Source organism: Neophocaena asiaeorientalis, unplaced genomic scaffold (assembly GCF_003031525.2).
Source record: "Neophocaena asiaeorientalis asiaeorientalis breed wild unplaced genomic scaffold, Neophocaena_asiaeorientalis_V1.1 scaffold550, whole genome shotgun sequence".
In the NCBI taxonomy this organism is placed as follows: domain Eukaryota; kingdom Metazoa; phylum Chordata; class Mammalia; order Artiodactyla; family Phocoenidae; genus Neophocaena; species Neophocaena asiaeorientalis.
In genome coordinates this window covers 557,189-580,080 of record NW_020173396.1, presented here as the reverse complement: position 1 = coordinate 580,080, position 22,892 = coordinate 557,189, and the positions used below count along the sequence as shown (strand labels likewise).

Below are 22,892 nucleotides of genomic sequence, written 5' to 3'. Positions count from 1 at the left end.
CCCAAACACAAGTGTCTCTTTACATGTACATGTATCTAAATTTCAAAATATTTTGGCAGTCAGGTCTTTAACAAATTACTTCTTCCTTTTTTATGTAGCTTATGCTATGGTCAAATCACAAATTACTTTCTTTTTGAAAATGAGTTTGTTTCTTGTTTCTATTTAGCAGCCAACTTACAAGAGCACTAAAGTGAAAGTAGCGCAAATAAAATAATGTGGAAACATGTTTTTAAAATCCCTTTGGAGCAAAAACCCCATTCTAAAAATGGCAACTTAGAATTACATGCATGTTCGTTCTCTTTCAGGTTTTTACTCTGACAAATTTAATTCATGCTTAGTTAAGATGAGTAAGCTTGAGTCATAATATTCACACAGACAGTGCCATGCCTCTCGTATGAAAAAATAGCAGTATAAGTAGAAGTGGAGTTATGTGTCCTATTGTAAAACCATTTTTCTCCAAATCTGTTGCTTCTAGACCAAAAAAGTTGATTTAACAAATTGTTTGCTTCCTTCTATAAATACATACTTGGAAACTTATAATAGTAGTTTCTCTTTTTAGGGCCTGTGAAGCTACTAATAGTAGCTTAGTCAATGCTATAAATATTCTCAAGGTAGATGTGTTTTAACAATAAACCAGATAACACATTTTTTTCTCTGAGTATTTTAGATCAATTAGCTTATGTGTTCAGCAGCTTCTAGTAGGAAATTTCCCCTAGCATATTAGATTGGGAAGGAGAGACCCAATGTAATCAGACACCAGTACCCCTTTTATTTAGCCATTGCTTACACTCACTGAATATGATTTCTTTCATTTCTGTAGCATTTCTGTCTGGAGAGAAAGCTGTGTTATATATGTATATGTGTGTGTAAGTATTTCAAAAGGCAATTCTTGTCTAGTTGAAAGTTCTGGTGAACATCTGTAGTGTGTAATATAAGGAATTTTCTACACTGGTTAAATTTCCCCATATTGCTCTAGCAGGGAGGTGAAACTCAAGAGAAAAGGTGTAGGTAAAGGAAACTAGCCCCTGACTAACCTGTTTTCTTCCTGAACACAATATGAATCTTGATGACAGTGGTGAGTATACAGAATTTTAACCACCAAGTCAACAATGCTTAAATCAGAGAGATCCCAGTGAGACACAAGAATGTATAGTCTATACATAGACCACATACGTTACCTCGCTTAGGTATAATAGCTCTTGTAGAAAGGTAGTGTGCTGTTTGCGGAAACAACAACCAGATATGGTAAAAAGATAATTTTCTTTTGGCCATATATACTACCAGGATTATAGGTCCTTTGATGTCTGTACTGTTTCTACTCAGTTCTTAATGACTTCACTTATTTATTAAAAAAATTTTTTCTTGAAGTATAGTTGATTTACAAAGTTGTGTTAGTTTCTGGTGTACAGCAGAGTAATTCAGTTATACATATATATATTCTTTTTCATATTCTTTTCCATTATGGATTATTACAGGATGCTGAATATAGTTCCCTGTGCTTTACAGTAGTACCTTGTTTATTTTATATATAGTAATTTGTATCTGCTAATTCCAAACTCCTAGTTTATCCCTCCCCCACCCCATCTCCCCTTTGGTAACCATAAATTTGTTTTCTACGTCTGTGACTCTGTTTCTATTTTGTAAATAAGTTCGTTTGTATCATATTTTAGATTCCACATATAAGTGATATCATATGGTATTAGCCATAAAAAAGAATGATGACATTCGCAGCAACATGATTGGACATAGAGATTATCATACTAAGTGAAGTAAGTCAGAAAGAGAAAGACTTCACTTTAGGCCAAGTTGAGATTATTTTAAAACCAGCGTTGGCTGTATATTTTCTACTGACACAGCCAATATACACTTTCGGGCTGTGACCTTGGAATTTGTCTGTGGCTTACAAGGGATAGAATTTTCTTCTACTAATGTTAGAATTTGCACGTTGTAAAATTTTGTCCATGTCCTGTTTTGAATTCCCAGCTCTTTAGGATTTTCCTATTATTTGATTCTTAGGAGAATTATGTTACAGTTGTGCTTATTGTTCTTGAGGTATAGTTAACACTTAAAGTTCTTGTCATGCTTAAGGCATGTGAAGTAGATAAAGGCAGAGCCCCTGCCCTCGGGGTATAATTGTCTTTTGCCAATAATTTAACAGATTGTATTTTCTTAATATAATGCATTTGTGTGATTTTATTAATATTACTATATTAGGACTTTAAAGGAAAAAAGAAAATATACTTAGTTTTCTGTTGCTGTTCTTTACCTTTTGAAAAAATTCTTAGAATTATAATTTGAGCTCAGCCAAAGTGTTATCATATTATTATTTTTTATTCTATAAGTTTCAAGTGTATGGCATTGTAATTTGACATTTGTATATACTACGAAGTGATCACCACCACAAGTCTAGTTGACCCCTTCATCCATTTTACCCACCTCTCCCCACTCATTTCCCCTCTGGTAACCACTAATCTGATCTCTGTATTTATTAGCTTGTTTTTGTTTTATTTTGTTTGTTCTTTTTTTTTAGATTCTACATATGAGTGAAGTGGTATGATCTTTGTCTTTCTCCATCTGACTTATTTCACTTAGCATAATACCATCAAGGACCATCTATGTTGTTGCAAGTGGCAGGATTTCACTCTTTTTTGTGGCTGAGTAAATTTTCATTATACACACACACACACACACACACACACATCCCACATCTTTTTTATCCATTCATATACCATTGGGCACTTAGGTTGCTTCCATATCTTGGCTATTGTAAATAATGCTGTAATGAGCATAGGGGTGCATATATATTTTAGAAATAGTGTTTTCATGTTCTTCAGATAAATGCACGGAAGAGGAACAGCTGGGTCATACGGTAGTTCTTAATTTTTTGAGGGATCTCCACATTGTTTTAGTACCATGTTATTCTTTTTTAAATTTATTTTTTATTGAAGTATAGATGAATTACAGTGTTGTATTAATTACTGCTGTACAGCAAAGTGACTCAGTTATACATGTATACACATTCTTTTTCATATTTTTTTCAATTATGGTTTTTCACAGGATATTGAATATATTTCCCCGAGCTATACAGTAGGATGTTGTTTATCCATTCTATATATACCAGTTTGCATCTGCTAATCCCTAACTCCCAATCCAACCTTCTACCACCCCCCTCCCCCTTGGCAACTAGCAGTCTGTTCCCTATATCCCTGATTCTGTTTCTGTTTCATAGATAGGTTCATTTGTGTCATAGTTTAGATTCCACATGTAAGTGATATCATATGGTATTTGTCTTTCTGACTTCACTTAGTATGATAATCTCTAGTTGCATCTATGTTGCCGCAAGTAGCATTATATCATTCTTTTTTATGGCTGACTAGTATTCCATTGTATATGTGTACCACATATTCTTTATCCGTACATCTGTTGAAGGACATTTAGGTTGTTTCCATGTCTTGGCTATTGTGAATAGTGCTCCTATGAACATAGGGGTGCATGTGTCTTTTTGAATTATAGTTTTGTCTGGGTATATGGCCAGTAGTGGGATTGCTGAGTCATATGGTAATTCTATTTTTAGTTTTCTGAGAAACCTCCATACTGTTTTCCACAGTGGATGTACCAGCTTACATTCTTACTAACAGTGTGGGAGGGTTCCCTTTTCTCCATACCCTCTCCAGCATTTATTTGTAGACCTTTTTTTTTTTTTTTTTGGAATATCTCTCTATTTATTTAGGTCATCTTTATCTTTTTAAAATGAGTTATCTATTTTATACATATTAGTGTATATATATCAATCCCAATCTCCCAATTCATCCCCCCCATCCCCTGCTTTCCCCCCCTTGGTGTCCATACATTTATTCTCTACATTTGGGTCTCTATTTCTGCCTTGCACACTGGTTCATCTGTACCATTTTTCTAGATTCCACATATATGCATTAATATATTTGTTTTTCTCTTTCTGACTGACTTCACTCTGTATGACAGTCTCTAGGTCCATCCACATCTCTACAAATGACCCAGTTTCATTCCTTTTTATGGCTGAGTAATATTCCATTGTATATATGTACCACATCTTCTTTATCCATTCATCTGTCGATGGGAATTTAGGTTGCTTCCATGACCTGGCTATTGTAAATAGTGCTGCAATGAACATTGGGGTGCATGTGTCTTTTTGAATTATGGTTTTCTCTGGATGTATGCCATGTAGTGGGATTGCTGGGTCATAGGGTAGTTCTGTATTATTAAGGACCCTCCATAATGTTCTCCATAGTGACTGTATCAATTTACATTCCTACCAGCAGTGCAAGAGGGTTCCTTTTCTCCACACCCTCTCCAGCATTTGTTGTTTGTAGATTTTCTGATGATGCCCATTCTAACTCTTGAAGTGATACCTCATTGCAGTATTGATTTGCATTTCTCTAATAATTAGCAATGTTGAGCATCTTTTCATGTGCCTATTGGCCATCTGTATTTCTTCTTTGGAGAAATGTCTCTTTAGGTCTTCTGTGCATTTTTTGATTGGGTTGTTTGTTTTTTTGTTGTCAAGCTGTATAAACTGTATATTTTGGAAATTAAGCCCTTGTTGGTCGCATCATTTGCAAATATTTCCTCCAATTCTGTAGGTTGTCTTTTCATTTTGTTTATGGTTTCCTTTGCTGTGCAAAAACTTGTAAGTTTGATTAGGTCTCATTTGTTTATTTTTGTTTTTATTTCTGTTTCCTTGGGAGACTGACTTAGAAAACATTGGTACGATTTATGTCAGAGAATGTTTTGCCTGTGTTCTCTTCTAGGAGTTTTATGGTGTCATGTCTTATGTTTAACTCTTTAAGCCATTTTGCCAAAGCAATCCTGAAGAAAAAGAACAAAGCAGGAGGCATAACCATCTCAGACTTCAGACAACACAGTACAACAAGGCTACAGTAATCAAAATAGCATGGTATTGTCACAAAATCGGACATATGGATCAATGGAACAGAATAGAGAGCCCAGAAATAAACCCACACACCTATGGTCAATTAATTTTTGACAAAGGAGGCAAGAATATACAATGGGAAAAGTCTCTTCAGCAAGTGGTGTTGGGAAAGTTGGACAGCCGCATGTAAATCAATGAAGTTAGAACACACCCTCTCACCATACACAAAAATAAACTCAAAAAAATACTGTTATTCTTAATATAGTATCTTGAGTAAATAGGAAATGGCATTTTCTAACTTTAAATAAGTTAAAAAAAATAAGATCCAAGAATTTTTTTTATACTTCGTTTAAATTAAGTATGCCAATTATCTCTCTGTAAATAAATAATAATTACATAATAATGTTTTCTGAAAAGTGGACTTTATGTTCCTTATTTAGCAAGAAGCAGATTCATTTTTTTAAAGAAACTCAATTACAAAGTCTCTTTGAGTTACAGTTAGGACATATACTAAATATGAAGGCAAAACATGTTTTCATAAATATTTACAAAAATACCTGTGTTTGGTCTTGACCCCATGTTAGCTTTGCTGCTAATATTATTGAATTCATTACAGCATTGAACATGTTTTTACAGTTCCCCAAAGTTTATTAAGAGTACTGAGAGTAATTTACTATTTGGCTTTCTTACACGGAGCTGTGAGTTGTTGATACATTTTCTAACAAATTTGACCAATGTAGATAGCTGTTTTAGATGGAAAGGTTAACAAAAATACCACCATTCTCTCCATAGTAATTGCAGTCTTTTTGGACTTAATTATGTAGTTTCTTTCTTTCTTTTTTTTTTTTTTTGGCCACACTGTGTGGCCTATGGGGTCTTAGTTCCCTGACCAGGGATTGAACCTGGGCCACAGCAGTGAAAGTGCCGTGTCCTAACCACTGCACCACCAGGGAATTCTGTCTTTTATTTCTTTATAAGTAGATGTGTAAGTGTCAGTTTATAGGTATTGCAATGAGCAGTGGAGGTATAATTTGTATCTTATGAAGAGTGTTTGCATGATATAACAAGGTTCTTTTGAATTTTGGTAATCAGTTGGGTTTTGCATTATTTAACTATTTCTCAAAAGGAGTATACAAATTCCAAAATGAGTCCCCTTTCAATTGGTTACAGTTTTGGGATGTGTATTTTACATTTGTAAGATATTTAAAAAGAGGCAGAAAGCACATCAGTAGTACCTGGTAGAAGGTTATAATGGATTATGCCATACTATTAGGATTAACCTGCTGTCAGTCTAAGTTGTAAAGGTAGTTTTTCTGGACTGGCTAGAACTTAGTCATCTGAGGGAATTAGGGATTGGTACTGTACAGCTTTGAAAGCCACATACCAAAGATGTCCGTGACAGCCCAGAGTCACCAAGATCCTATTTGTATCATTCCAATATTGATGAGTTTAAATGTGTTTTGAGTTTTGAAAAATAGTTTTAAAATTCTGAAAGTCCCACATTTTCTAGTAAGGAACTAGTCAAAGGCAATATTTTTAAATACAGTACATATGATCAAGACATTTGTTCTTACATAAACTTGCCTAGTTATTTGTTTTACCCAAGAGAAGTATAAAAAAACCTTAATTTATGAATTTTACTTTTTATATAAGTAGTAAAACCCTGTTATCAACCCTATTTAGCATTATATGCTAAACACATTTCATATATTATTCCCATTTTACTGATGAAGAATTTGAGGCTCAAGCATTGTTAAGTATTTGCTCAAGTCACATAGCTGATAGGTAATAGAACAAGAATTTGGATTGAAGTATTTGTCACTCCAGAACCCATTTCTGACCTGTGCTGACTTCATTGCTCCTTATTAAGTAACTCATTATACTACTTTTTGATTTTATGATGGGTCAAGTTGTATTCTTACAGGTACATAAAAATGCATAGAGCAACTCTCTTAAAAACATAGGAAAATCTATATAATTTCATGTTATGCTCATGTCCTAGTATCTATAGGGTGCTATCATTCTCCAATGTTTGATTATGTGATGCTGTATGTATAAATGTTACTATATAGGATGAAGGTTGACTCATACCCCCTTAGAGTTTTTTGGCACTCGGTTGGTTTAGCTGTTAAATAGCACTTTTGCTACAAAATTTAAAAATGAATAGCAAGAAATTTTATTTCTGATTGGCAATCTTTCTTCAGAATGTTTTCATCTTTAGTGACTTTCAGGGGAAAAAAAATCGTTTCCCTTTGTGGGTGTATATTTTGCTAGGGCTGCTGTAACAAAGTACCACAAATGGGGGTAGCTTAAGCAACAGTAACTTATTGTCTCTCAGTTCTGTAGGCTAGAAGTCCAAGATTAAGATGTTGGCAGGGTTGGTTCTTCTGAGGGCTGTGAGGGAGAGAATCTATTCCATGCCTCTTTCCATAGCTTGTGCTGGTGTGCTGGCAGTCTTTGGTGTTCTTTGACTTGTAGATGCATAACCCTGACCCTTGCCTTCATCTTCATGTAGTGTCCTCCCTGTGTGTATTATTGTCTCTGTGTCCAAATTTCCTCTATTTATAAGGACATCAGTCGTATTGGATCAGAACTCACCCTAATGACCTCATTTTAACTTGATTATCTGCAAAGACCCTATTCCCAAATAAGGTCACATTCATAGGTACTGAGGGTTAGGACTTCAACATCTTTTAGGGGGACACAGTGCAACTCATAATAGTAGGCAGTTTCTTCTGAGATAATAGATTTGAAAACTCTTTTGTAGTTTGTAGGTTATATGCATAAATTTGCAGTTTATCAAATCATTGGTGTACTTACAGGCACATATATCCATAAATGAGTCACGTCTGAATATTTGTTTTAGAATAGGACTGATTTTGCACTAGCATTCTCTTTTTTTATTCACTAGTATTCTTGTAGAAAATCGTAGGAAGAACAAACGAGAACTATTCAGGAAGGATTTCAATAAATAATATGATTGTATGTCTCAATATGTGGGGCAGATAATGAGCTATTGGTAATGTATGTATAAGATCATTATAGCTGGCGACATGATGAAGTTGGGATTTAGGTAGGCATTCAGGGTAAGAGGATGTTACAGAAGTAGAAATGGCATGGGTTTAGGTTCTGATGTAGGAATGAGTATTTTATGTATAGTGAGCTGTGGTGATGAAGGGAGCCTTTGGAGCCAATTATGTTGTCAAGGAATCCTGGCTCTGGCCCTTTAGGGTTAATGCCAGTAGTAGCTTTTAAGTTTCAAGGAATTGACCTAAAATTTATTTTTAATTCTGACGTGTGGAGAATTTCAAATAGATTAGGAACAAGAAGAAAAATATAACCTGTAACCCCAATACCCAGAGCTAGTCATTATTAATATTTTGGTATCTTGATACAATTTCTATGAAATTTCTGCTATGCTGTTTCCTTGAGGTTATATCACATAAACAGTTTTATAAAATAAATTAGAGTCTGTAGTATTCTCTAAATCTATATCTCAATTCAAGATCCACTGGGTAACACCTAATGGTCATTGGTGAATTGGGTCACCATAGTTCCATAAACCATTAAAGTCAAGTCAGCTTTGTTTCATGATTTGGTCCCATGCCTCTAGTCTTGTCTTTCCTCCGATCTTTCACACTGTTGCCAAGATCTTTTTATTTTTATTTTTGCAGTACGTGGGCCTCTCACTGCTGTGACCTCTCCCGTTGCGGAGCACAGGTTCCGGATGTGCAGGCTCAGCGGCCATGGCTCACGGGCCCAGCCGCTCCGCGGCATGTGGGATCCTCCCGGACCAGGGCATGAACCCATGTCCCCTGCATCGGCAGGCGGACTCTCAACCACTGCGCCACCAGGGAAGCCCCCAAGATCTTTTTAATGATCATGTCATGCTCTTGGCTTACCTCCTTTGGTCAGGACAGAGATCCAGCTTTTTAGCATAATAAGGCATCTCTGTGATCTTTCTTATGCCTTTTTTCCCCCTCATCTGCTGCCTTCCCAAAAGCTTCTTGAAGTTCTCAATATATTGTGTACCCTTTTGCATACCTATAATTTTTCACCTCTTCCTTCTGCTAAGAATGCCCTTTCTCTGTCCCTCTGTTCAGCAGCTACTCATTCTTTAGTACTCATCTCACTTGACATTTCCTCTCTAAAGATTTTATTCTAAGACAGTTTTCCTCCCTTTTAGTATCTGTAGCACTTTCTTTAAAACTTGTTATGAACTGATTTCAGAATATTATAATGGTTATTTTCCATGTTTATCTTTCTTACTAGACTGAGTTATTTAAGGGCAGGGATCATGTGTTATTTACACTAATATCCATGGAACTTAGTATGGTACCTAGTAGGTGTTTGAGCAAAGCATTTGTTGAATTAATAATGTTGGACTTCCCTGGTGGCGCAGTGGTTAAGGATCCGCCTGCCAATGCAGGGGACACGGGTTCGATCCCTAGTCCGGGAAGATCCCACATGCTGCAGAGCAACTAAGCCCGTGCGCCACAACTACTGAGCCTGCACTCTAGAGCCTGCAAGCCACAACTACTGAGCCTGCATGCCTAGAGCCTGTGCTCTGCAACAAGAGAAGCCACTGCAATGAGAAGCCCGTGTACCACAACGAAGAGTAGCCCCTGCTCGCCGCAACTAGAGAAAGCCTGTGTGCAGCAATGAATACACGATGCAGCCAAAAAGAAATATAAGTAAATAAATAATCTTGTGTCTTTTCATCTTATACTGTCCTGCCAGGAATGGTAGCTGTAGCTAGAATAAGTGATTATTTTGGGGGTGACAGGTGAAGGAGTAAGATGACTAGTTCAATTCCACTTATCAGACATTTATTAAGTATTTAAAAATGGTAAGGTGCTCTGCTAGGCATTGTTGAAATGGGAAACCAGTATGAAGAGGAACTTCGGGAGTTTGCAGCCTAATTCCCAATTTTGATGAGTTGGTGAGGGATGATGATAAGGAATGTAATGAAGAGTTGATAAGGAGAATGATCCTTTAAAACAGAATTGTGACTGGAAACATTTGTTATAGTGCCTTAAAATGAACAAAGATTATTTGTTTACAGGTGGCAGTAGACCTGCATCGCAGGTTGTAGCAGATGTTCTCAACATTTCTCTTGAAATTTCCTTATCTCCGTTTGCAAGAGGAGCCCCAGAGCCTCATCCCTGTGGTAGCTGCCATGTTCTGGTATGATGCTGTGCTCTTCCTCTTCATCCTTCCTGTTCTAACAGAGGATCTGGGGTAGAATTTAGCTGTTTGTTATTGTAAGCAACTATGTAGAAAAGGAAGTGGAATGTTTCAATAATACTGATATTGTGGTTTCTTTGAGATTGTGTACTATGCCTTGTTATTTTTATACCTGTCATAGAATCCCCAGGCATAAAAATTTAAAAAATAGTGATTGCCTTGCTCATCATAGGTACTTAGCATTGTGATTTTGTTTGAATGGTATCCAGTTGTTAGCTGCTTCTTAGTGAAGTTTTTTTCTTGTTTTTTGAGTTAAAAACATTTTTTTTTGGCCACACTACCTGGCTTGTGGGATCTTAGTTCCCTGACCAGGGATTGAACCTGCACCCCCTGCACTGGAAGCACGGAGTCTTAACCACTGGATCGCCCGGGAAGTCCTGCTTTTTAATGATTTTTAACAAATATTAATCTCTTACTCCCTTAAATAATAAAGAAGCACATAACATTAATTTTACTTATACTAAAAACTATGTCTTCAGCAATGTTTAGCTAGCTCCTCAACTCTTATGAAGGACGTTCAACTGGCAACTGATAAAATTCCATATCGGGAGTATTTATTTACAAAACCTCTGTTCTGCATTAACATGAATGAACACTGAAGCTAGTAACACAATTATTTTTTCTTTGTGAAAAGTAGAAGTATTTTTCAGAATTCTGGGAAATGTCGAAGTAATTTTGGCTGTAGTCATACTGCATTTAATGCTATTGAGAATATTGCTAACATTAACAAAAATATTCTGTAATTTCCTCAGTTATTGCTACTGGTGATGAGGGATGAAAAGTTGGCATGCATTCATGTTTTGAGCATTTTCATTATACACGTTGGATTTTACATGTCAGAAGCAATTTTTGTTTTAGTTAAGACAGCTGAGAACATTTTTACTAGGGATAGAGGTCAGGCTATGATTATTTGTATTTTTAGGTCAGTGATATATAGAATACAATTAATATGTCAGAGTAAATACATGTACAATTTTTGTATGTAAGTATTATGCAGTATTTATATATTTTTGTGACTTTATTTTTAGTTCATCAGGACACAGTGGTTGGGACCAAGGCATAGGTTTCATTGCTATATTGACAATTTTATTTTGTTATTTTCTGTGACCACTGGTGACACTTATCTTTCAGGTATAAGCTGTTATTCACCAGGGAGCTTTGGCAAGAGAATGGCTGTATCAGGAAGTCCATCTCCACCGTGGAAAAACAACTTGAAACTCGTCTTTATTGACGGTGAGTCAGTGTCATCTTCATACAGGAAAGATCATGCTAGTATTATTTCATGTTTTCAGTGTTATCAAATAACAGTTTGGTTTAAACCTTGTTTTGTGAGACATCATTAGGGTGTTGAACCATAATGCTTCATTACTTATGTCTAAAGGATTGCATAAAAGTCAGCCTAATAGTAGAAAAGAATGGAAGTAATAATTTGATGTTTATGAATATACCTAAAAGTAGTTGGTTTAGTTTCTCTCTCACCCCTATTCTTACTTCTATATAACACATGCTAGTTAACTTACAATTCATGACTTTTATTTGAATAAATATTGGCTAGAACAGAATCACATGTATTACATGCTTATTTTAAAGTATATTACTGATTTCAGGAAATTTCAGAATAACTGCAGTGTAATTGTATAGATTCTCTTCCATTTTCAAATACATAGATTATTTGGTCTTTCAACTGGTAGCCATTGTTAATGCTAGCCGCAGGTTTGCTATCCCAGAGATACAGTGGATGACTACATATATACGTTTAATATTATCACAAGAGTTAGTGTATCTACGTAGCAATCTTTAGTTCAGGTTAATATCATTTAATGTATATTTAATAATCATAACTTCATTTTACTATACTAATTATATTTGTGACTTGACCCAACCTTATGTAACCATGAGTATGTGTATATATGTATATATGCATACATACATATGTATGTATGTATAAGTAACTTGATACAGTTACCGATGTTGCTTTGGCCCTCTTTATTCTAGTTGTTTTCACTTGAATCATCTTCATTGTCAGGTCGTCAAAGTAAATTTTCTTTTACGGTCTTGCTTTACTAGTATTCTACCTTATTTATAGTTTTATTGTTATTATATTTTTATTTTTTTAATTTTTTTTTTTCTTACAGAGTATAAACAAATCCCAAGGTCAGAGACTGGTAGGACTGATGCTCACTGAAGTCAAAGAAACGCCTCACTCTAGGGAGAGGATCCTTATACGACAGGTACATGTTGTTACATGATTATAACCAGCCTTACCATCTGTACTAAATCTTTTTGTAAGAGGCGATGAAATAAAAAAAGGAATGACATGGCACTGTATTTGGAGAAAAGGTTTGATTGTACCATTTTCCTTTTCCTTAAAAAGGCTTGCAGTATTCCTATAGTAAGATTGGACTCTTCTTCCCATGCTCTGTAAGTAATTAAGTGTAATGATGCATTTTTCAAAATCTCTTTCCTTGAAAACATTATTTTTAGATGATTTGTCTCATATTAATACTGTTTTCACATTAAGCCTACATCAAACATTTGCAGTTGGACTAGACTTTGGAAATTTCTTTGATGCTAGTCAGACAAAATTATTTAGTGTATAAACATGAGTTTATCATAACTAGAATAATTTCTATTGTATCTATAATAATAAGATACTATTTATTGAATAATTACTATTTGCTCAGCCCTGTGCTGAGGGCTTTCTGTGCTTCATTGTATCTCCGCAACAGTGTTGTGGGGCAGGAATAATTACCCCAGGTTTGCAGATAAGGAAACTAAGACTTAGAGAGTTTCATAATTTGTATAAGGTCAGTGGCTGACCCAGGATTCCAACCCTGGACTCTGTGACCTCAGAGCTTCTGCTCAAAGCTCCTGTTTATAAACGCTGCATTAAGCTGCATGAAGCTTTTATGTATGCAGTTCAAGACTAGGCTACTTTATTTTTGAAGCATAGTCTGGCTAGTTCACAGTGATTTTATACTACTGATTGAGGTACGCCAAAATGTGTGTGTGGAAAACATTTGCTTTTGTGACTTTACATGGACATAACTTTTGACAGTCAGTGTATTATCCATGCTTAATATTGTGTGTGTAGGCATGTGCATATATCACATATATGAATTCTTTAAGTAGAATCTTGATGATGCCTCCTTGTTAAGCTTGGTGTATCTTTAATGTCTGCCCCACTCTTCAGGTAGTAGAATTGCTGTTCGGTTCACAAGTTTGCTAGAGGCTGAGACCCTTGTTTTGGGAGGTTATTTACATATGAATATAAGACAGGTAGGCTAAAATGGTGATATTAATTCTCTATCAGATACACAATGAAATGTGAAATGTTAGTTTGACCATTGTTGAAGAAAGCCAAATGCATAAATTGTTTAGACATTATGGAAACCTATGGTCCTGTGATTTTTATGCTTAAAATTCTTCAAAGGTTTCTGTTGTTTATAAGATATATATTGTGTTAATGTACATATAGGACTTTTGTTATTGGGCCATTGCATACTGTTTCAGGCTTACCTCTGGCAGCCTTCTCCCTTACTACCCAACATCATATATATTCCTTACATGTCGACTTCAGTTAAACTGAATAGCTTGTAGTAACCCTACTGTAATTAGCTATTTGGCACTTCTTTATTAATATTCTTCTTCTTATCATTATGATCTTTCCTCCTTGCTCCCTGGTGAGTACAAACTTTTTTTTCTTTTTTTTTAACATCTTTATTGGGGTATAATTGCTTTACAATGGTGTGTTAGTTTCTGCTTTATAACAAAGTGAATCAGCTATACATATACATATATCCCCATATCTCCTTCCTCGTGTGTCTCCCTCCCACCCTCCCTATCCCACCCCTCTAGGTGGACACAAAGCACCGAGCTGATCTCCCTGTGCTATGCGGCTGCTTCCCACTAGCTATCTATTTTACGTTTGGTAGTGTATATATGTCCATGCCTCTCTCTCGCTTTGTCACAGCTCACCCTTCCCCCTCCCCGAGTACGAACTTTTCATTCAAGATTCAGCTTTGGTACTTCCCTGAAGCCTTTCGTGACTACTGACCTCTGTCATTGTACCTTACATTCTTTGAGCCTTTCCAGTACATAGATCTATTCTAGAACCTATATTTTATTGTACTTATTTACCTATATGAGTCTTTCTAACTAGACTATAGATTTCTTAAGGGCAAGTAAAAAGGCTGTCTGATTCAATTTTCTCATTCCCAGTTTTTATCACAATATCTGACACATAATAGATGCTTAATAAGCATTTGTTGAATGAATGGTTAATCTCTGTCGGAAAGAAAAGATGATCCTCACAGTTGGTGTGATAATGGTGATAAAGTGAATTCCAAGGTGGAGTGCTGCTACACTTTTCACACATGCAGTGTGGAAAACAGTATCTTTCCTGAAGTCTCACCATAATCGTACTTGCTTCTTGGAATCAATATAGTATATGTCTGGAATTTGTTATCTTGAACACCATTTATTATTGGAAATTAACCCACAAAATTTAGATAGTTGAATTTTTCATAAATATTAGATTTCAGTAATGAGTAGGATAGGTCTTGCCTTAAGGACTTATTACTTTCCTTAGGGAAGGCCACATGTGGGCTGGTGTTATAATCAGTCTAAAGTTGTATAAAGACTATTTTGCTTGAAAATTATGAAAAGTAAGTCAAAGAATGAGCCTATTTTTGATCACATTTAAAGTTCTGTTTGCTTAAAATTGTGTAATTCTTATGTCATGCCATCCTGCTAAAATGCTAATAATGGCAAGTATTATCAGAGTGACAAATTCTTACATAGTTTAGTAGTTTTACATTTTGAAAAACACTAACTTATCATATTACCCCTTTAGTAATATGCCAAGTTTTAAGTTGGTTTATATTTTTTATATTTAATAAGATTATACTAATAACTGTAGTACACAGTATATATCTATTATATAATTCAATGCTTATATATTATAATAACTTAATATTATGTATAATGAGAAATATATATATTATTTAATAACATATATTAGAGGTCAAATGTTCTTTGGCCATCAGCTTATGTTATAGTTTTAACTGAGGAAATAGTATACAATGAAGATATTAATAGGAAGTTTAATGCTTCTGATAGTAACAAAATTCTGTTAAATGATTTTACTTGTTTTAGACTATATAGAAACAACTTAAGAAAATACACTGAATCAGAATAAGCTATCCTGAAATAGCGTATTCACTAAATAATTTAAATAAAATAAGGCGAGTGTTGAGGGGGTTGGAAGGAATGAAGTTTTCTTTGCTAAAGCTATAAACACTAAGACTTTTAATTTCATAGGAAGACATTAAATACTCTGGTCATCAACTTGTGTATCCTTTAGCCTATTTAATAGTTAAAAACTTCTAAGTAAATATGTGTGATTTAATTTGTGCTGCTGAGAAACTGATCAAAAGTGGCAATAAAAGTCACATAATGAAATAAGAATACTAAAAAAAATCCAGGGATTTTACTGTGGCTCATTATTCATTCCATTTCTGGCAGCTTTCATGATTACAAATCACTTGATTGACTAACTAGACATTCTCAAAGTGAATTATGAATCAGGTTCATTTTTCCTGGTTGATAGTTGGCACATGCTGTAACTCATACTTTGTGATATATCAAATTCTTGTAACAGAAATAAGAGATATAATCAACTCTTTATTTCAGGAAAACTAAATTGCCTTTTCAAAAAATGAAATGTTGCTAACATTTTAACAACACAATGTGATTCCCGCTTTAGTTTTCCAGGGTGGAAATCACAGTGGTGACGTTATTTTTCAGTTAAAAAAAATCTTTAGAATGATTTTCCATCAGGCATAAAACTCCTATTGATATCAGTCCTATAGGCGGCTTGGGCAGTTGCTTGAGCCTAGGTTGCAAAAACAGTTACATTTCTTTCTTACTATTTGAAAAATGCATGTTGGAGGAATGGTACATTTTTAACATTTTCCTTTGTAGGAAATGCATTTTCCCCTAAATACCTAATTCATAATGAAGCCATGATGTTGCAAACTTTAAAACGTGAAACATTTTAATGCTTATTAATAGAGAGGGTCTCTTTTTGAGTAGAGAAAAGGATCCATAGTGACCTGAATCTTTCCATTCGTAAAACCAAATCAAGGGGGTCAATTCTGCTTTCAAATGAATTTTGTTCTCTTTTGACTTATTAAGAGTTCTTCATGCATAACTACACTGGCAATTGAATGGCAGAAAATTCCTGTAGTATAACTGCATTTTCCTTGATCCCATCCACCCAAGCAATTGAAAATAAATGGGTACTCCATAATGTGATATATTCAAAATTTGAGAATTTTGCACAAAATTCAGTCATTGCTGTAGTAAAACTGAGGTCCCTTCATTGAAAATTCTGAGGCTTGAGAATGTAGAGCCCAATTGTTTAACAGTATTATTATGAGATACTCTTACTAATAAAAATATTGTGTATGATAAAGTAATACTGTTACTTATAAAAGCAAAATCATCAAAGTTAATGGAAACTTTGCATGTATAATGACCATAGAATTGTACTGCCATAATTTCCCTCTATGTAAAAGCACAGTAATTAATATCTCAGAGTTCCAATGCCTTTTAACTTGCTTTCTTTTATGAATAAGATTTATTTATATTGGAACCAAAAATTGTTTTATTGCTGTTTCATTGTCCTTAAAAATGTTTTATAAAACTTATTTTCTGAATAAAATTCTTCTACTATATTATTTTATCTGAAAAGGTGGAATAGTAACTTATAATTACACATCATTCTATAAACACAGCTATAAGCTTTTAATTTTAATGTTGTGTTATCTCTAGAATTGTCTAAAGTTCTTGAATTTATGCTTTAGTCACCTTGAAATTTCATTTTTATCCCCTAACACCATTAATTATGTGCCTAGTAGTTAAAATTGCTATTAAAAATCTTTTATGGGATTAAAATTTTATTCCTGATTAGGCAATGAATTATATATTTAATCAGTTGTTATATTCATTTAAAAATTATGACCAAAAGATTAATTCTCCAAAGATGTTTTTAACAATATAAACCATTCTAGTAGAATTGGAATTAAGGAATTAGAATTGGAGAGACAAAGGATCAATTTACTAATTATAGAAAAAAAAACCATAAAGTCTTTTATGCCTTTGGTAGATTTTGTGAAATGACCATAAACTAAAGTGGGGCCATAAAATACTGTCAATTTTCCAGCCTGGCTCAGTGCTTTTTACCTCTGTGACATAGCTGTACATTTGGAATCTAGAAACATTTATTATACTTCTTTAGTTATATTGAGGTAAGCAATATATAGTAAAATGGGTTTTTGTTGCTGTGACCTGGCCATAAGACTTGGGAATAGAAGAAGACTGGGATGGAAAGGAGGAGACAAAAATATTTTTTTAAGCCACAGAAATGGACTGAATTATTTTGATCATTTGTTTATGTTGACTTAATAAAAGAGATTTCTAGATTGTCTCCATTTTGTGATGTACAACCTGATTGCTTCCATTAATTGATTGCCTTGAACAATTTAGCATTAGTATAGTCATTGTGAGAGGGGATGGAAGTATCTGGAGATTATGGGAAAACTGAAGTAAAATATTCAAGAATAAATGTCTGGTATTTGCATTTCTAGGTAAATGTTTAAAGGGTTCAGCATGTCCAATATAAATAAAATCTGCCAAAGGCTTCTGTTCCAGAGTTTACACTTTAACCTTTGACATTTACTCTCCCTCCCTTTTCTCACTAAATGTACAAGAAAATAAAATTTGCATTTTTGTAACATGGTCCAAGCATCTCATATTACATAAATATATATTGCATTTCTCAATATCAACATTACATTGGTGTCCCTCTTCTAGTTTTGTACAATGAAAGTGGCAGTTTCTATCCTAGTAATATAAAGTGAATTTTTAAGTAGCATCCGATATATTAAAATTTATGGCCCTTTTGAGTATTTTTGGTTAAATCCTTCCTTGGCATAGATTTGATAAGATCTTTATTTCTCTTGTTTAGGTATATGCTAAAGGGTGGAACTACAGATTAATAGGTGTGGAGTACACAATTATGATATATTACTTTTTGTTACATGAACACTAATATGGTATAAGTGCATGCTGTATGATTTTAGGCCTGTATGCTATTGATGTTATGGATAATCTCTAAAAGAATTCTTTAAGAACCTCCTTTTGGACTTCCCTGATTAAGACTTTGCCTTCCAATGCAGGGAGTGCGGGTTTAATCCCTGGCTGGGGAGCTAAGATCCCGTATGCCTTGCGGCCAAAAAACCAAAACTTAAAAAACAGAAGCAATATTGTAACAAATTCAATAAAGAATGATACATGGTTAAAAAATGATATATGGTTTTGATCCTGAGAAGTCTGTTATTATGCAAAAAAATTCAAGGGACTTGAATTTTGAAGGTGATAGATGCTGGTTGGAATCAGTAATTTAGGATTGATATCAAAGAAGAACAGAAAAAAGGCATTTTGTTTTAGTTAAAACTAAAGGTTGAAAGCAACATATAATATTATTTTTGGTGTATTCTACTTTTGATGTCAACTTTGTACTTTAAAGCAGCGGTCCCCAACCTTTTTTGGCACCAGGGACCGGTTTTGTGGAGGACAATTTTTCCATGGACCCGGGGGTGGGGGGAGGGGATGGTTCGGGCGGTAATGCGAGCGATGGGAGCCTCAGAGGAAGCTTTGCTCGCTCACTGGCTGGTCACCTCCTGCTGTGTGACCCGGTTCCTAACAGGCCGCAGACTGGTAGCGCTCCGTGGCCTGGAGGTTGGGGACCTCTGCTTTAAAGCCTCAAAACAAATCGTTCACTTCAGTTGGTGTATTAGTTCGGATTCTCCAGAGAAACAGAACCAATAAGATATATATAACGTATACATATACACACATGCATTTACGATTTATTTTAAGAGAGTGGCTTGCGTGATTGTGGGGACTTGGCGCGTCTAAATCTGGTAGGGCAGGCTGGCGGGCTGTAAACTTAGGCAGAAGATAACGCTGCAGTCTGGAGGCAGAATTTCTTGTCTGGGACTTTGCTCTTAAGGCCTTCAGCTCATGGGATGAGGCCCACCCAAGTTATTGAGGGTAATTCTGTTACCTAAAGTCAGCTGACTGTAGATGGTAACTGTATCTACAGATAACGCCTAACACAGTAACGCTAACAAGTGTTTGATTAAATAACTGGGAAGGATAGCATAGCCAAGTTGACACATAAAATTAACCATTAGAATTGGTCATTAAAAAATTGTTTATGTTACAAGTCACAGAAATGCCTAGGGTCAAACTATCACCACAGAACATGTTAGGCAACTTTCTTGAAATGAAAACTTATCAGTTCCAGAGATAATAGCTGATATCCATTTGTTCATTAACAAATATTAATTGACTGTTCTGTATGTGCCTACACTGGAAAAGAATGGCATGCAAGACCGTGAATGGACTCTACTTTCACGTAGTTTACTGATTAATGTTGATGCTTAGGAAAAAGGCAAAAAGTGGTTGTTAACACAAAAACGAATCCACTTGACAGAAGCCCAGTTTTCCTCTGACTTGCCTTATGTAAATTTACATACACAAACCTTATGATATCTCAATGTGTAATATAGTCACCTTTCCCTTTGATTATTTGTATTACTTCCATATTGTTCTTTAGAGATTTCTAAGAACAGTTTTGGAAATTTTTCATATTTTAGTTCATTGGTACTGTGGAACTGACTGTTTTTAAAGCACCATGCCCTTTAATCTGTAAGTAGAAACTCCTCTCTGTATCAATTTGCCCTTATATTTATTTATTATGTGCTGTAAAAATCATAATAAAAACTCTTTTAAAACTGAGAACTGTTACATGCTAGATACTTTATAAAATGTCTCTCTAATTCCTTCATTCGTAGCTCCGTTTTAGAGATGAGGAAATCGATGTTCAGAGAGGTTAAATAACTTGCCCATGGTTATACAACCTGTAGGTGATGGAACATGACTGAAACGCAATTCTGTCTGGATCTGAAGCCCATGTTTTTTTCCCTATCCTACCCAACTTGTCTTTGTATGAAACTTCTTAGGTTGGCTACTGGATCTCTTGGAACAGCCTATATAATTATATATTTCTCAGACTATAAGGATCCCTGTTAGTTTTCATTATAATTTAGGTCTAAATAAAAGTTTCTGTCTTCTACTGAATATACAACTTTTGGCAAATGACTAAAATGTGCTATTTCCCTTTTTGCCTTGGCTGCCTATAAGCTCAAGTTTAATATTTTTTTAATAAATTTATTTATTCATTTATTTAGTTTTGGCTGTGTTGGGTCTTTGTTGCTGCACACGGGCTTTCTCTAGTTGTGGTGAGCGGGGGCTACTCTTAGTTGCAGTGCAAGGGCTTCTCGTTGCGGTAGCTTCTCTTGTTGCAGAGCATGGGCTCTAGGCATGTGGACTTCAGTAGCTGTAGCATGCAAGCTCAGTAGTTATAGCTCACGGGCTCTAGAGCGCAGGCTCAGTAGTTGTGACACACGGGCTTAGTTGCTCTGTGGCATGTGGGATCTTCCCGGACCAGGGCTCAAACCCGTGTCCCCTGCGTTGGCAGGTGGATTCTTAACCACTGCACCACCAGGGAAGTCCCAATTTTAATATTAATACTACTCGCTTTTAGTAATTTCCTCATCTGTGGTTCCTTGTGTAACCATGTTCTACATTTGTTCATTTAATTACTGAGCTCTCCTTTATCTTTAGTTTTAAATTAACCTGTTGTATACAATGTTTTAAATTATAAATGAACACAGTCTTTTAAAGAAGGGAGGTATGGATTATAGATAGATGAAAATGAATACAGAACATTTATTTATTATTTTGTAATCTGATTGCTTTGTTTTTTTCACTGATGTGTCCATGTACTTAAAACAATATATAACACATAGTAGATTGAATTCATATAACCTTCTCTCAGACATCTAGTTGATTCTAAGCAGAGTTTAAATTTGGTTACATTTAATGCATTTACTGATGTGGTAGACTTTGCTGTTCTATTTTTCACTTTCCGTGGCTTTTCTGTTTTTCTCTCCCTTTTTACTTTCTTTTGGATTGATGTGATGATTAATTTTATGTGTCAACTTGACTAGGCCACAGGGTGCCCAGATAGTTCATCAAACATTGTGGTGTGTCCATGAGAGTATTTCTGCATGAGATTAACATTTGAATTGGTAGATTGAGTAAAGCAGATTGCCCTTCCCAATATGGGTGAGCCTCATCCAATCTCTTGAAGATATGAATAGAACAAAAAGATGAGTAAGAAGGAATTCTTTTTGCCTCATTGCCTTTGAGCTGGGACATCAGTTTTTTTTTCCCCCACCGTCAGACTCAACCTGAAACATCTTCCTGGGCCCCAAGCCTACTGGCTTTCAGACTAGGACCATACTATTGGCTCTCCTGGTTCTTAGGCCTTTGGACTTGGACTGGGACTATACCATCAGCTCTCCTGAGTCTGCTGATTGCTGACTGCAGATCTTGGGGATTGTTAGCCTCCAAAATTGCATTGGCCAATTTCTCGTAATAAATATTTCTCTCTCTCTCTAGATACACACACACACACACACACACACACACACACACACACACACACACACACACACACACACACCCCACACACACCCTATTGGTTTTTGGTTCTGTAATGTTGACTAATACAATTGATAATTTTTTTATTATTCCATTTTCTCTCTAATAATATAGAAGTTATACATTCTGTTCCTATTCATTTATTGGTTACTCTAGAAATTAGAATAAACATAATTATCAAAGTCTCAAGTCAATCATTACCTTTAACTTCCTTCTGGATAATATAAAGACTTTAGAATACTTTAACCCCAGTTCCCCTCTCCTGAACATTGTTGTGTTATGTTTATCTTTAACCCCACGAGACTTTATTACTATGAATTTTTATACTTGATGTTTATGTATATATACTCATGTATTTGTCACTTTATTTGCTCTTGGTTCTTTCTTGCATGTTAGGTCTTTTATCTGGGAGCTCATTGCTGCTACCTGTAGTTTATCTTTAGCATTTCTTCTAGAGAGTATCTGCTGATGACACACTGCATTTTCATTGTTCTGAAGAAGCCTCTATTTTGTGTTCATTCTTTAAACATATTTCTCTGGGTATAAAATTCAGGGATGGCAATTTTGTTTGTCCTTGTGTTTAAGATCTCATTCCATTGTTTTCTAGTTTTCACTGTTGTTTTTGTGATGCCAGTTACCAGTCTGACTTTCATGTATGTATATATTTATGTATATTCATATATGTGTGTGTACATATAGCTTTGGGGTATGTCATATAATTTTGCATATTCATTTAATTCACCCATTTCAAGTATATATTCAATGATTTTTTTAGTAAATTTAGTAAGTTGTGCAGCCATCACCATTGATCAGTTTGGGGGCATTCCTGTCACCCAAATAAGATTACTTATGTTCATTAACTGTTAATCTCCATCCCCTCTCCTTTTTTTTGAATTGAAGTATAGTTGCTTTACACTGTTGTGTTAGTTTCAGGTGTACAGCAAAGTGATTCAGTTGTATATGTATATATATATATTCTTTTTCAGATTCTTTTCTATTGTAGGTTATTACAAGATATTGAACATATTTCCCTGTGCTATGTAGTAGGTCCTTGTTGTTTATTTTATATATAGTAGTGTGTATCTGTTAATCCCAA

General features: G+C 35.0%; 1 long non-coding RNA gene and 1 other non-coding gene across 3 annotated transcripts in view; one reads left to right on the top strand and one right to left on the bottom strand.

Moving 5' to 3' along the window:
- Positions 1–22,892, top strand: part of LOC112400963 (uncharacterized) — a 137,607-nt gene that overhangs the window by 5,471 nt on the left and 109,244 nt on the right. Inside the window, exons 2-5 of one of the 2 annotated variants that reach the window (XR_003003493.1) lie at positions 9,975–10,096; positions 11,288–11,389; positions 12,292–12,387; positions 12,531–12,577. This is a non-coding gene — a long non-coding RNA (uncharacterized LOC112400963). The remainder of the gene's footprint in view (positions 1–9,974; positions 10,097–11,287; positions 11,390–12,291; positions 12,388–12,530; positions 12,578–22,892) is intronic. The other variant, XR_003003492.1, reaches the window with a different exon arrangement.
- TRNAE-UUC (transfer RNA glutamic acid (anticodon UUC)) lies at positions 5,791–5,862 on the bottom strand. Its single transcript has one exon. It is a non-coding gene; the product is annotated as a tRNA-Glu (tRNA).